We start from the raw sequence: 16,361 nt of genomic DNA, 5'->3' as shown, positions 1-16,361 counted from the left end.
AGCTGTTTTTTTTTTTCTTTTCTTTATTTTTTTGGTGGTTCATTGGAGATAAGAGTCTCATGCAAAGCACTGAATACCTCAGGAAGCTGAAATCTGAGGATCACAGTTTGGAAGCCAGCCTGCAAAGGAAATTCCATGATTCTCTTTATCTCCAGTTAGCTGGTAGTGATCCCACCAAAAAGCTGAGATTGATAGAACTCCAGCCTTGAATAAAGTAGAGCAAATTCAACTCCCATGACCTGCACACACAGAAAAATGACCAATGGATTTCCCTGCTTAGGCTTGCCTTTTAAATGGTATTTTCTGATTTAGTCTCCTATGTAGTTAATATAACATGTGTAAGCCACCAGTGATTGATTAATTTAAAACTCTGTCACTGGCTATTAGTTTTCTTCTACACTTCTTTATTTCTTTTGTGGTGGTCCTTAGGCTTTAACTTGGGGCTTTGGTGTTTGTCTTTTTATGTCTTCTATATAACTTGTTTCAGTTTTGTTCTGTTTCATTTGTTTATGTTGCTTTTTATACCTTACATAAGTAATTTTTTTTTCTCACAAAAGTAACTTTTAGCTAGGTCCTGGTGGCTCATGCCTGTTATCTTACTCAGGAGGCTGACATCGAAGATCACAGTTTGAAGCCAGCACAGACAGAAAAATCTTGGAAATTCTTATCTCAACTACACTACCAAATGTACTAGAAGTGAAGATATGACTGAAGTAGTAAATTGCTAGACTTGAGCAAAAAACTCAGAGCCCAGGTCTCAAGTTCAAACCCTTGGACTGGCACAAAAAGAAAACTTTCATTAGCTTATATTATACTAGGATTACTGGTGTGAGACACCAGTTGGTTTTAAGAACCAACTTTTGTAGCAGCTGCCACTTTTGATGTTTTCCCTAGGAACTTTTATGTTGTTTTTTTTTCCATGCCTTATATTTACATTCCATTAAATGTGGGAGCCTGCCATTTTGGGTGCTTTGGTGGTGGGGTCTTCCTGCAGCTTCACAATAAACTTCTATGATGTCACAACCTCTTTTTCCATCACAACCGATAGGTGTCAGCCACTGATCTCACCCTTATGTGGACTTAGATACACAAGGAGGAAAAAAATTATTAGAAGAAATGACTATTAACAAGACCACAGCTTGATGAGTTTTCCTGACTGAATTCTGAGATTACATGAGCAGAGCAGGCTCACCTCTACACAAGGCTACTGAGCACTAAGGCTCATCTCTACACAAGGCTACTAAGCACTAAGGACCAGGCACTGTTGTAGGCAACTGGAGAAACATGTGAATACAGTTATGAGTGGTCTTCTCCATGCAAATTTCATGCTGAAGGAGAAAACCAGAAATCCCAATGATAATATCAATGAATCAGAAGGATGGTGATCTGGGGAGACAGCTTCACATTGAGGATGGGAGGAAGAGACATATGATCTAACAGCAGGGGACTTCATCCATGCAATTACTGCTTTTCCAGACTGGCACCAATCTCAATCCCAGATCTCATCCTTCTGAGTAGCCAATTATAGGTATGAAGCTCCTGCAGTGGGCTCTTTGATATCAATATCTACAACCAATGTGTGCTAAGTTTCTTGGAAGTTTCTTGAGAGGAAGGTTCAAAATTAAGCATATTATATATCCTAAACATTCATTTCATTATCTTGTAATTATTTGAATATGAGCTGTATTCCTCACTTTTGGAAAAATCAAGACAATTTTTTTCATTGTTCAAATCCTGGGGAGGGAAGGAAAATCACAGCTTCTTTGCCAAACTAGCAAGTAATAGTCATTTCAACTTACCAGTTTTTCCAAATAGTATGTCTTGTCCTTGATGGATTTTTCATCTTCAACAATGTTAGATGGATGAAATTATAAATGGGAGAAAAGCAACCACATAGTAGCAAGTTTATCACAATGACATATAATCTGTCCACTTTCTACCCAATGAAAACATTTGCCACAAGAATTAAAAAACTTGAATAAAAACTTGGAGATTCTTACTTTTTATACAAAGTTGTTTGTTTGTTTGTTTTTTTGTCAGTCGTGGGGCTTGAACTCTGGGCCGAGGGGCAGTCCCTTAGCTATTCAGCTCAAGGAAAGCACTCTAGCACTCAAGCCACAGCACTACTTCTAGTTTTCTGGTGGTTATTTGTAGATAAGCTTCATGGAGTTTCCTGCCCAGGCTGGCTTTGAACTGCAATCTTCAGGTCTCAGCCTCCTGAGTAGGTAGGAATACAGACATGATCCACCAGCACCTAGCCAAACTTGTATTTTCTTCAGTTTTGCCGGCTTGAATGATTACCAAGGAAAAAATAGAACCTAAAATTGTTAGTTTGTGCTAAAATTTGCAATAGTTTTACCACGAAGAATAGGGAAATATTTAGAATTACATATTTTGAGAAAATGTAGCTTATTAGCTTTTATTGTTCTAAAATAATAGAATCTATCTCCTTTTTTGTAGACACTGTACTCTGAGTTCAGAACTTGTACTTGTTGACAGACACTCTATTCTGTGAGCCACATCTTTCTCATTTTTAAATCAATCATCATTTAAATAATTTGAAGCTCACAAGGCATCTTTTGTTAAGATTAAATAAAGTAAGCCTAAACTCCTGCCTTTTGAGTAACAGAAGAAATCCTAATATCTAGAATATATAGACAAAAAATGAAACACCCTAAGAACAAATAATTTAATCAAAAAATAGGCAAGTGAATTGACTAGATAGTTCCCCAAAACTGATGTAGGTGTCTAAGGAATAAATGAAAATATTCAACACCTTTAGTAATCAAGGAAATGCAAATCAAATCTATGTTGAAGTTCATGTCTGCCTAATCAGAATGCCTATTAAAAAAGAAAACAGAAATACTTGCAAGGAGGTGGGGAACGATATCCTACACAATGATGGCAATTAAGTGAATCATTGCAGCCCCAACAGAAATCAGTGTGGAAGTTCCACACAAGAAATCATACATATACACCTGAAGAAATGTAAGTCAGCCTTATAGTAGAGCTATCTGCACACACATTTTTTACAGCATGATTCAAAATAATCACATTCCAGAATTGGCCACCACAGGCAGAAAAGTGTGTAAAACTGTTATCTCCAATTAACAATTAAAAAATCTGGGAGTAGAACTGTGTACCAAGTTGCAGAGTACCAGCCTTGATGGAAGGAAGCCAATCAAGAGATTAATGTCCTAGGTTCAAGCCTCAGGATGGGCAAACACACACACACACACACACACACACGCAAACACACACACACACACACACACACACACACACACACACACACACACACACAATGATTCCTATATTTTTTAGCCAAGTTTCTTATTCCCCTAAGATTCATACATCTATGACAGATCTAAATATAATGGGAAAGATATATTTATAATGATAAACTTCTACTGAAGAACCCAATTTTTTTCTTGTTTTGTTTTGTTTTTGTGGCCTTTGGACTTGAACTCATGGCCCGAGTGCTGTCCGTGTGCATTTTCCCTCAAGGTTGGTGCTCTACCACTTAGATACAGTGCCACTTCCGGGTTTGTGGTAGTTTGTTGGAGATAAAGAGTCTCAAGACTCTGTCCTCCACACTGATTTCTAACTGCAATTCTCAGATTTCACATTCCTGAATTGGTAGAATTAGAGGCCTGATCCACCAATGCCGGGCTAGAACCTGAGTATTTTCACCATTTCTCATTGGAAGATTTCAATTCTTTTTCCTCCAGAACACTTGCCAAGCACAGTTCTCTCTGGATGGTAATCAAGCAAATACAGAGGCACTAGAAGCTCACACCTGTAAATCCTAGCTACTGAAAAGTCTGAGATATGAGGACAGTGGTTCAAGGCCAGCCCAGACAGGAAAATCTAGGAGACTTTTAGTCCCAATTAACCACAAAAAAAATGCCATATGTTGAGTTGTGGCTCAAGAAGTAGAGCTCTACCTTGATCAAATACCTCAGGGATAGGCCTCAGGCCCTGAGTTCAAGGCCCAAGACCAGTGCACATTCAAACACACACAATTTAATAACATGGTTCTCAAACCTAGCAAGGTGCCATCCTAATCCATTAATGTCATGCTTTGTTATGAGAACTGGAAAAGTCTAACGTCTGGCGTGGGCTGGTAAACAGCATCTGGATATAGTAATTAGCTCACAGCCAGTCAGACCAACCCAGACCGGAAACAGGATTGAGGTGGTGCAGGCACATGGCCCCTACTCCCCTATTCACCCAGACTAATCAGGAGTGAGGTGACACAGGCAAGCAGCCCCCACTCACCCAGACCGGAAGACAGAGTGAGGTGAGAAGGGCACCAAGCCCAGACTTATCCAGCCAGGAAGCAGTAGTGAGGTGATGCAGGGACATGGCCCCTACCCACCCAGACCAGATGAGGTGACACAGGCACCATGGCCCTTACTCCCCCACTCATGCAGACCAGAAGCAGGAGTGAGGTGACACAGGCACGTGGCCCCCACTCACCTAGAGTGGAAGCAGGAGTGAGGTGAAGCAGGCATGCAACCCACACTCACCCAGACCAGAAGTAGGAGCGAGCTGGTGCAGGCACACGGCTCCTACCCACCCAGACCAGAAGCAGGAGTGAGGTGACACAGGCATGCGGCCCCTACTTATCTAGCCAGGAAGCAGAAGTGAGGTGATGGTCGCATGCCACACCAGAGGCATGATCCTAGCATTCCATGGCAGCTTCTTTCTCTCCCAGCCTTTGTGAAGGGCTGCTAGGTTCCATGATGCACTCCGGAGGTCAAGGGGCTGGAGCCAAGGTTGCTGCTGCCCTCCCTCAACTGTTACTGCACCTGCTGCAGCTATGGAGCAAATTTAATAAGTTCTAATTCACAGACCATATACTATGAACTATTAGTATCTGCAGGTACCATATTCCACTTGCTAGTCACTTAATTTTATAGTTGCCAATGTCTTAAGTGTTCACTGACTTGTAAATATGCTGGAATGGAAATCCTAATATCACTGATGTCTTTTAATTTCTAAGAATGATGATTTTGAAATGACCCTTTCTGAAGAGAAGAGGAGGGGACATAGACCCAACTGTTCGAGAGTGCCTTTGGGTGACACTCTATTGGCCCAAGAATGAGTCGACACAGCTGGTATCCAGTTGTTTTGTGTTAGTCTTTGGGTCATGTTTTCTGTTTGGCCTTGGAGTCTTAGGCTTCTCTTTGTAGACATAGAAGATGGGAAAGTAATTGCCAAGGCTTATATAGTCAGGAGCCATTTACTTCCTGCCCTTCTGAAATGGCATCTCACTACATAGCCAAGATGGCCTTGAACTTATTTTGCTTCTGCTTCAGCCTCCCAAGTGATGGAATTACAGGCTTACCATACCATGCCCAGCTATCTCTCATGGACCATTTGAAATAGAAAAATCATGACATGTGCGCTATATCTACTAAGAGACTTGTGCAAAGACCAAATAATTTACAACCCAGTTGTTAAGAATATAGACTCATATTCAACTGAATTACAAATTCAATTTTGGTTTCTTACCTGCTTTTGGTTAAAGAGGTAGACACTATATCACTGAGCTTTATTCACTTGTACAGAAATGTGGATGGTGCCAGGGACAGGTAGCTCATGCCTATAATCTTACTCAAGAGGCTGAGATGTAAGGATTGTGTTTTGAATCCAGCCCGGGCAGAAAAGTCACCATTAGAATAGGAGGACAAGAGCCAAACTGATGAGCCAGATACTCTTCTGAAAAATGGTTTAATTTGGTAGATTGTTTCCCACATGTCAGTTTGTCCTTCTGCTTGTAGATAGAAAATTTATAAGGCTCAGAAAAGGATTCAAGCTCTCTGTTAAACCATACTGTAGCCATTTTGATTTTTATTAAAGGAATAATCAATTTAGACATTGGTAGCTCATGCCTATAATCCTTGCTGTTTAGGAGGCTGAGATCTGAGGAACATGATTTCAGGCCAGCCCAAGCAGAAAGTCCATGAGACTTGTCTCCAATTAAGCAGTGATAAACCCAGAAGAAGAGGTATGCCTTAATAGAGTACTATTCCTAAGGAAAAAGCTTTATTTAAGCTGCCCTAAAACTTCTGGTGATATGTTGGGACATTGCCATGTACAATGCTGCTGGACCCTGCCTTCCTTTGGTGTGTTTGCCTAGAGCCTGGCTTTCACTCCTGTGGATATAGGCTGTTTAGCCCACAACCTTGGGGGTGGCATGATCCGTGTATGGAATATACTGCCCAGACAAACACCTATGATGTAAGCAATGATTGACAAGGTGTTAGTCCAAAGTTACAATGGTAAGGATGTATTCTGTTTAGCTTTTTTCTTTAGTTAATTGCTTTATAAAGTTTATCTGCTTATTTAATGTACTCTAGGAAATCAAAAGTTAATATTTGGGATTTTTGGTACAATTTGCAACTAGGCAAGTAAGAGCACCCATTGCCCCCAAATTCAACATATAAAAATTATTAAAACTTTGTTCAGATATTTTAGTCATCATAAATTTGAGCCAGGGATGGGAGCTCACACTTGTAATGCTAGCTGCTGGGTCTTGACAGATACAGAGAGGATTATGATTTGATGTTAGCCCGGGAAAAACATTCAAAATATTGGATCTCAATTAATATTGAACCCAATGCATTGTGCTTCTTATTTCATCTACTCAGAAAGGGTAAAAAGAAGGATTATGGTCCATGCTGGCCTGGTCATAGACATAAAACCCTACCACAAAAATAGCTAAAGCCGAGCCGGGCACAGGTGGCTCATGCCTGTAATCTTAGCTACGCAGGAGGCTGAAATCTGAAGATTACAGATCAAAGCCAGCCCAGGCAGTCCAGTGAGACTCATATCTCCAATAAACCACTAGAAAACCAGAAGTGGTACTGTGGCTCAAACAGTAGAGCCCTCACCTTGAGCTGAAGAACTCAGGGACAACACCCAGGCACAGAGTTCAAGTAACATAACCAACAAAAGAAAAATGAGGGCTGGGAAGGTGGTCAGTGGTAAAGCGTTTGCCTTGCATGCATGAGGCCCTGGGTTCGATTCCTCAGCACCACATAAGCAAAAAGAAAAAAGCCAGAAGTGACGCTATGGCTCAAGTGAAGAGTTGAGGGACAGCACCCAGGCCCAGAGTTCAGGCCCCATGACTGGACCCCCTCCCCACCAAAAGAAAGAAAGAAAGAAAGAAAAATAACTAAAGCCAAAAAAAAGCAGGTGTATGGCTCATCTGGTAAAGTACCTACCTAAAGTGCATGAGGCCCTGAGTTTAAGTTCTAGAATAGAAAGGGGGAAAGGATGTGAAGGAATAGAAGGAAGAGAGGAGTTATTCTGTATCTTGTACTTGCCTAGCTATTTCATTAAGGTGGCTTCTCATTCCTTTATTTTTTTTTTTTGGTCGGTTGTGGGGCTTGAACTCAGGTCCTGGATCCTGTCCCTGATCTTTTGTGCTCAAGGGTAGTGCTCTACCGCGTTGAGTTACATTGTCACTTACGGTTTTCAGTGATTAATTGGAAGTAAGAATCTCATAGAGTTTCCTTCCTAGGCTGGTGTTGAACCTTGATCCTCAGATCTCAGCCTTCTAACTATCTAGAATTACAGGTATGAGCCATTGGCTCTGGTCACTCATTTGTTTTCTTTCTTTTTATTTGTAAGTCATGGGACTTGAACTCTGGGTGCTGTCCCTGAGCTCTTCAACCTAAGTGAAGTGCTCTACCACTTGAGCCAGAGCCCACTTCTGGTCTTCTGGTGGTTAATTGAGGATAAGAATCTCATGAGCTTTCCTACATGGGTTAGCTTTGAACTGCAATCCTCAGATCTCAGCCTCTTGAGTAGTTAGGATTACATGTGTAAGCCACCTGCACCCAACTTCCTCATTTATTTTCTCATGGTGAGTTCAAGCTGATTTCTCTACTCCTTGTAGCTCCTAGCAACTACAAAGTAGGCCTAGAGGTACCTCATCCTTCACAGTACTCCTTAGGACCAAGTGACTGCTGAGTGCAGGAAAGCAGATGAGGCCAATATAAAATACAATACTATCTATCTATCTATCTATCTATCTATCTATCTATCTATCTATCTATCTATCTATCTATCTATCTATCTATCTATCTATCTATCTATCTATCTATCTATCTATCTATCTATCTATCTATCTATCTATCTATCTATCTATCTATCTATCTATCTATCTATCTATCCATCCAGTGGAGAGAACTAACACAGTCCCCCACTACCACAAATTATGCAGTCGAATTTCCCACATTTGGGGAAATCTCAGGGGTCAGCAAATCTGGAGTGCAATAGATAAGCCTGGCCCTGGGAAAACCACCTTCGTGATCATAGTATCTCCCCTGCCAGGTAAGTAACAAGGCTGACTTGGTATTTAAAAAACTAACAAACATGTGAGAGTAGTTCACATTTGTAATCCTAGCTACTCAGAATGCTGAAATCTGAGGATTAAGCTTTAAATACTAGATAAATTTTGCTGAATTTTTATCAAAGCTCCTTTGGTGTTTTTAATTGAAGGTTTTATTTATTTTCTTATTTTACTGTTTCTTACTGTGACTACCAAAAAGCTGAGTGACTTCCATGGCTTGTATTCCTGGATTACTTTGGAAGTGCTCTAAGACTTCATCAGAGGCCAGACTTGTTCTACTCAGTTGAGTAGCTAGCCACAACGCTGTAAGCGACAATACTTACAGTAAGCAAAATTACATAAAATTAAAAATTCAGACACACAGTTACACTAGCCATATTTCAAATAAAAATAGAATTCAAGTTTCAGTGAATGTTAGTAAAGTTTTAATGCATTCATTTTATCTGTGTCCCCTGTCACACTGCCACAGAAGAATGGAATAGTTACAGCATATCATGTGACTCCCAAGGCCTGGATGTACTTACTCTGTTCCTTTACAGAAAATGTTTGCCTGACCATGTACCCTAGTGAATATCATTATGCAGAGCTACCCTCTTTTCTATATGCTGTTATTTCTCCCTATCCTTTTCTCCCTCCCTCTCTCTTCCCTCACCCAATCCCTCCCTCTCCTTATTTTAGGGATCAAAACTCACGCATGGTAAGCTGCTAAGCTGAATCCCAGCCCTGTGTATGATTTTGTGTTTGGTGAGGGGGTACTTTTTCAGGGCTTGAACTTTGGCCCTGGACACTATCTCAACTTTCTTCCTCCCTTCCTTCCCTCCTTCCTTCCTTCCCTCCTTCCTTCCTTCCTTCCTTCCTTCCTTCCTTCCTTCCTTCCTTCCTTCCTTCCTTCCTTCCTTCCTTCCTTCCTTTCTTTCTCTCTTTCATTTTGTCGGTCATGGGGCCTGAACTCTGAAATCTGGGCCTGGTCACTGTCCCTCAGCTCTTTAGATGAAGGATAGTGCTTTACCATTTGAGCCACAGCACCACTTCTGGCTTTTTCCGACTTATGTGGTGATGAGTAATGGAACTCAGGGCCTTATGCATGCAAGACAATCACTCTACCCCTAAGCAACCTTCCCAGCCTTCATTTTATTTTAAAAATAAAATTCAAAACATGCCTTTTATGAATCCTCATTCAATTTATTGAAACATAGTATATATTCTTTAAGCTGTTTTTAAAATATTTTTAGTGTAAAAATATTGTACAGAAGGTTTACAGTTACATGAGTAAAGTAGTGGGCACATTTCCTAGCGAGCATTGTCACCTCCTCCTTTCTTTTTCCCCAAATATCCCTTCCCTCCCCACCTTCCCAACACCTCCCATCCCCCACAAATGTTGTAAAGTTTGTTTTCAACATAGTGTTTTGTACATCTCATTGTTACAATGGGTTAAACTGTATCCTTATTTAAGCATCTTGTTATGTACATATAAGATGCAGGTCACCAGAAACAAATACAGTGAAAACAGAGTAATACCCTGGAGGAAGAACATACCAGAGAAACAAAAAAAATCACATAGTACATTATAAATATGTTAAAAACAATAGCAAGGAAGAAAAAAGCACTTGAGTTACTGTCTTGAGGTTTATTTCACTTAACATCATCCTATATGGTCATATGTACATAGCTTTTGATTTTTTCTTCTTGTCCTAGACATATACTAGTTATTGAAAAAAAGGGAAACTATAAGACCTACGTTTTGGGGGGGCCTGGCCTACTTCACTTAATATAATTTTTTCCAAGTCTTTCTATTTCCTAACAAGTGGGGTGATGTAATTCTAATGGAGGCATAGAATTCCATTGTGTATATGTGTGTGTGTGTGTGTGTGTGTGTGTGTGTGTGTGTGTATACATGCATATGTATATATACATATATATGTCACATTTTCCTGATCCATTTATCTACTGAGGGACATTTGGGTTGGTTCCATATCCTAGCTATGGTAAATAATGCTGCAATAAACAGTTGTGCTGGTAGCTTTAATATAGCCTTGTTTGTGATCATTTGGGTAAATGTTCAAAAGTGGGATTGCTGGGTCATAGGGAAGCTCTATGTGGAGTCTTTTGAAGAATATCCATACTGCTTTCCAAAGTGGATGAACTCCCACCAACAATGCAGTAAGGTTCCTTTTTGACCACATCCCCTCCATCATCTGTTATTATTAGAGTTCTTGATTATAGCCATTCTAACTGGGGTGAGGTGGAATCTCAACATTGTCTTGATTTTCATTTCTTTTATGGCTAGAGAAGTTGAGGGTTTCTTCATGTGTCTATTGGTCATTCCTATTTCCTCTTCACAGACCTTTCTCTTTAAGTCTTTAGCCTACTTATTTATGGGGCAGTTGTTTCTTTGAGGATTTGTTTTTGGGGAATTTAATTTTTTGAGTTCTAAATATATTTTAGATATGAGACTCTTGTCCATTGTATGGCTAGTGAAGATCTTCTCCCAATACTTGGGCTTTCTATTGATCTTGCCAGCTATGTCCTTTGCCATGTAGAAGCTCTGCAGTTTCATGCAATCCCATTTGTCCAACCTTTCTATGATTTGATGTGTTTCTGGGTCTTTATTAAGAAACTTTCAGCATGTGCCAAGGAGACCTAGAGGTTCTCCTCTTCCTTCCTGTAATGTTTTCAGGGTATCTGCTTTGACTCCAAGGTCTTTGATCCATTTGGAGTTGATTCTGTTGCAGGGTGCTATATAAGGATCTAGTTTTAGTTTTCTACTGGTGTGAAACCTAGTATATGTTTTATAAGTCTTTGTCCATCTCTCTAGAGCCCTCCACAAGTTTATATGTATTTGTAGCTTGAGAAGGGAAATAAGATTTAAATCAGGACAGTAGGAGGCTATGGTTTATAAGGCTCATTTGAGACCCTTTTGGAAGGAATGTTGACTTTTTCCATCTGATGTCCTACAGATGACAACCTTGGTACAGGTATTGAGTAGACTGTCATAGGATAGGAAGCTTGTATTGATTTCTCCTGCCTTCCCCCTGGGGACAAAGAAGGTGAAGTAGCCATGAGCATGAATCTGTAGAGGGATTGCAATTTATTTGTATTGACTGTGTATTTCTAGTTACTGTTCCCACAGGCCAGTGGGTAAAAGTTTTTTTTTCCTTTCCTACTTTAGCTGTAACTAATTATTTTTCATTTTTTAAATTTTATTTTATTGTAAAGAGGCTATAGAGGGGTTAGAGTTACACAAATAAGGCAATGAGTACATTTCTGGTCAAGCATTGTTACCCCTTCCCTTGTTTTTCTTCCACTATCCCTTACCTCCCCCACCTCCCACACTCCTCCTCTCCCCACCCGAAACTGTAAAGTTCATTTCCAACATACGGTCTTATGGATATCATTGTTGCAACGGGTTATCCTGTGTCCTTGTTTTAGCATTTTGTTATTTCCCTTCCCCTCCCCAAATTAGAAAAATGTATATACAAGATGCAGGGTATCAAAATCAAGTACAGTGACAAAAGGGGATATACCACAGGGGTAAGAATATACAAATGAAACCAAACACTTACATAATAAACCTAAAACAACAACAACAAATGAACCCCAAGATATAGTGATTTGTTTTTATAAGACATTTAGTCTAAAACTCCCTAGACATCTTAAGTTTGGACTATTTCTTTATTTTTTCTGGCAGTCCTGTGGTTTGAACTTAGGGAACTCTATGGCTTAAGCCCCAAAGCACCACTTCGAGTAGTATATCTTATATAAAGTGTCATAACTTTCCAGCCTAGGCAGGTTTCAAATAATGATCCTTAGTTCTCAGCTTCCTCAGTATGTAGGAGTACAAGTATGAGCCACCAGCACCTGGCTTGAATAATCCCATAGTTTTAACTACAGTTGTTTTCATATCCCCTACCAACAATGCTTTCTCATACTTTTTGAAGTTATCTCTAAATAGCTTAGGAAGGAGTTTAAGCATTGCTTAATCATTTTTTCACTTTCATTAGTATATACTAGTTGCACACACTGAGAGGTTTGATGGAGTTACTTCCACACACGCATATGATATACTTGCTCACATTCATCCTGACTTCCCAGTGCCCAGCCCTTGAATTCAAGGCCCAGAACTACTGTGCACATGCAAACATTCACGGAGACATACAAACACACACACACACACACACACACACACACACACACACAGCAGAACAATTAGAAAAGATTATACTGTGGATCAGGAACTGCAAGGAAACATGGGAAGGTAGATTGTCTTTTCCCAGTTTCTCTGTCTTCCTCCATTCTCTGCTTTTCCTCAGAACAACTCAAGCCCTCCACACCTCACTTCTGTCTGTTTTGAACACCCTGAGCTTGGCTTCCAGTATGCCATTCATAGGGAGCTGCCCTTGCCTGGATAGATGATCCTCAAAGTAAGCAGAGGGTCTCAGGTTATATGTTATTTTTCCATTTGGAGTGTGAATGAAGGCCCTGAGACCATAAGCAGCCTCTTGAAGTATATGAACAGCTGTATTGAACTACAAGACTCACCTCAGAAAACAAGCAGAGGAAATGGGATACAGAATACACAATCTGAACCAATAGATCTATAGGTGACTGAGAGTCAATTTCCACATTAATGGCATGAATACAAGGGTGAGTCCATTTGAAGAGAGGTCTCCAACAATTTCATGGGACCCCATGGACAAGCCTGGCAGGAAGACACGTGTATGTGTGTGTGTGTGTGTGTGTGTGTGTGCCTGAAGGCTGGGCTGGGGCTCAGGCTGAGGCTGAGTGCAGCCTGCCCTTATGCCTTTTTTTGCTGCTCTACCACTTCATCCACAGCTCCACTTCTGACTTTTTTGGTAATTGATTGGAGATGAAATTCTGATGGACTTCCTTACCATGGCAGGCTTCAATTGTGATCTTCAAATCCCAGCCTCATGAGTAGCTAGTATTAAAGAAGTGAGGCACTGGAACCTGTCAGGAAGCCTCTTAAATAACAGAGCTATTTTTAGGGAGACAAGAAACACCTCAGTCCAAAAGATGGTGTTGAGTTTTCATGTTTTAAAAGAAAAAATGCACTCAATAGTAAAGTGTGAAGTAATATTGAAGGAAAGAAGACAGGAAACTTTCATAAATCTGGCATTGTGAAAGCCCATCGGACATGAGTCTTTCATATAGGAATCAAAATAATATCTATGTGGCAACATTGAGACTCACCCATGTGGTCACGTGAACTGGTTGAAGACCTATTCTCACACTGACATACCTTCAAAAGTCTGGGATTCTGCTCTGTGGAAGATGTTTCCCAGTCACACTTGTAAGTCTCTTAGTTCTGTTTTTCACACTTCTCATCCCTCATTTTTAGTATTCACCAAGTATCTTTTCCATTGCTGCTCCAGAAGATGCTTTCAATGTCACTGTAAAGATTCATCTAATAAGAGAAACATGTTCGAAGAACTTTAATACTTATATTAATAATATTACTAATAAAGAGTATTATTCAAGAACTACTTTAAGATAAATAAAACATGATTTGGAGCAGTTATGTATATTCCTAGGCCATTACAAATCTGTAGTTACTGCAATCTTACAATACAAATGTTCTTAAGAAAGAAAAAGTGTTGATAATATAAGCAACCCAGTAGTTGTTGAATGAGATAAATACAGTGAGGACTTCTGTTGAGCTAGTACACACTGGTTCTTGCTCTGAAAGCATCACTATCTGTTCTGAGAGCCAGTCAGGCTTAAGTAGGACACATGCTTCTGGATAACAGACCTGCCTGGCATTCACTGCCTAAGTCCATTCAGGCTCACAGCCCATAGGCAATATAGAACAACCTTCAGAACAGTCATCCTGACTTTAAAGCTCAAGCCTCTAATCCTAGCTCATCAGCAGACTGATGTCTGAGGATTGTGGTTCAAAGTCACCCTGGGCAGCAAAGTCTTATCTCCAGTTAACCAGAAAAAAGCCACAGTGGGAGGGATAAACTGAGAGCAAGGGAAGGGGTGTAATTGTCCCCCCAAAAATGTATTCATTACCTGACAACTGTTTAATTTAATTGACTTAACTGTTACCTCTCTGAACATCATATTCCTAATAATATTTTTTTAAGAAAAGGAAAGATGAGGCTGGGAAGGTGGCTCAATGGTAGAGTGCTTGCCTTGCATTCATGAGGCCTTGAATTCAATTCCTTGGTACCATATAAGCAGAAAGAAAGCTGGAAGGCACGCTGTGGCTCAAGTGGTAAAGCACTAGCCTTGATCTGAAGAGATGAGGGACAGTGCCCAAGCCCAGAATTCAGGCCCATGACTGACAAAAAAATAAAGAAAAGGAAATAAAAAAGGAAGAGTATTGCTGCCAGGCTCAGTGGCCAAGCCTGTAATCTTAGCTATTAATGAGGCTGAGGATCAGTGATTGAAGCCAACTTGGGTAGGAAAGCCTATACTTTTATCTCCAATTATGTACAAAAAAAATCTAGAAGTAGAGTTGTGGCTCCAGTGGTAAAGCAGTAGCCTTGAGGGAAAAAACATAAACTACAGGGATAGTATCCATTTCCTGAATGCAAGCCCCAGAAAGGCACAGAATAAAAGAAGGGAAGACACTATGAACTTGGTTTATCTGTATCTGAGATGTCTTTGTTAGAGACGATTATGGACTGAAACTCTGAACAGGGCATACTAGGTCTGGCATTTTTTTTCTGCACAAACTGTGTGCACAACCATCTTAACTCCTTCGCTATTCTATAGTTGCAGGTTGCATTATCTTCTCACCATGGAAGAGGTCCAGTATTTACTTTCCCTAGGGTACCTGCTTCCTTGTCTTCTGCTCTTTACTCATGGACAGCAGTATTTTAACTGAGAATGCAAGGAGGAGGATTGGCAATGCCTTGAAAAAGGGAATTTGCTAGAAGTGGGTGAGACAGTGGTGATAATGCCCAAGACCAGGTGAGCATTTTGGTGATGATTGGGAATGGTGTGTCATTCTTTATCAATATGCTGAGGGGCCATGGACATGAAGAGGGTCATTCAGACTACACAGATATAAGCCAGCTAATCTTCCTCTCACTTTCCCAGCATGGAGTTATGGGCCCTGCCTGGAAGGGGACTCATGCCAAAGTATGGACAGCTATCCACACAACATCCAGTTGTAGAGGAACATTGTTACTACATTGAGAGCAGTGCAGCACAAATCACATGGAGCATGTCTAAATCATTAAAGGGATGGGAAAGTGGTTCTATGTTATATGGACCAAGACAGACAGAGAACACCATATAAGTTCCCTTTCAGAGACCCCACTTCTGTTCAATGGCCAAGAGAACATACAGGAAAACCTCCAGAAGGAGGAGCTATGTTCCTAACCTGGACCCTTCACTGCATGATTTCCCAAAGCTTATGCATACAATGAAACTAAATCTCTCCAAGATCAGGCACAAAGTCTCTCAGAGACCATCTGTGAGGAGAGTATAGGAGGTAAAATGGACTTTCAGGGAAGGGAATAGCCACAGAGTGTCTCCTGGCATCCAGTATTCAGATAATTAAGGAAAGGTTATGAAAGCCTATTTGGGGTGGCTAGTGAATCATTGCAGCAGATGGCACAGAGGATGGGAAAGCGAGGTGAAGAGTACATGGGTCCCATGTGCAGATCTACCATCAAGAGAGCTGGACGTTATGTTGGATATGTTACATGATAGCCTTTGCTAATGCCAGGTCTTAGACACGTGTTATACTACAGCGACTCTGCTGTCTACTACCACAAATGCATGGAAGAGAGATAGAAACTTGACACAGTTGCTGACATCACCAAGATCATCCTAAGGAAGAACTTCATAGACATTATCATCTGATTGTGTGTGGGGTCTGGGGTGGGGAGGGGGTGTATGTGTGGTCACTAGGGATTCAACTTTGGGCCTGGACAGTGCCCCTGAGCCTCTTTTGCTCAAGGATTATACTATAGCTCTTAAGCCACAGCTCTACTTTCAGCTTTTTTGATATTTTATT

General features: G+C 40.6%; 1 non-coding gene across 1 annotated transcript; it reads right to left on the bottom strand.

Annotated features, from left to right (window-relative positions):
* Positions 1 to 8,193: 8,193 nt before the first annotated feature.
* Positions 8,194 to 8,357, bottom strand: LOC122118434. Its single transcript, XR_006149357.1, has one exon. It is a non-coding gene; the product is annotated as a U1 spliceosomal RNA (small nuclear RNA).
* Between the last annotated feature and the right edge of the window lie 8,004 nt (positions 8,358 to 16,361).

The sequence above is a fragment of the Dipodomys spectabilis genome, unplaced genomic scaffold, assembly GCF_019054845.1.
Source record: "Dipodomys spectabilis isolate Male_0828 unplaced genomic scaffold, ASM1905484v1 ptg000152l, whole genome shotgun sequence".
In the NCBI taxonomy this organism is placed as follows: domain Eukaryota; kingdom Metazoa; phylum Chordata; class Mammalia; order Rodentia; family Heteromyidae; genus Dipodomys; species Dipodomys spectabilis.
The sequence above is the reverse complement of the archived record's forward strand: the minus strand, read 5'-3'. Positions and strand labels throughout refer to the sequence as shown.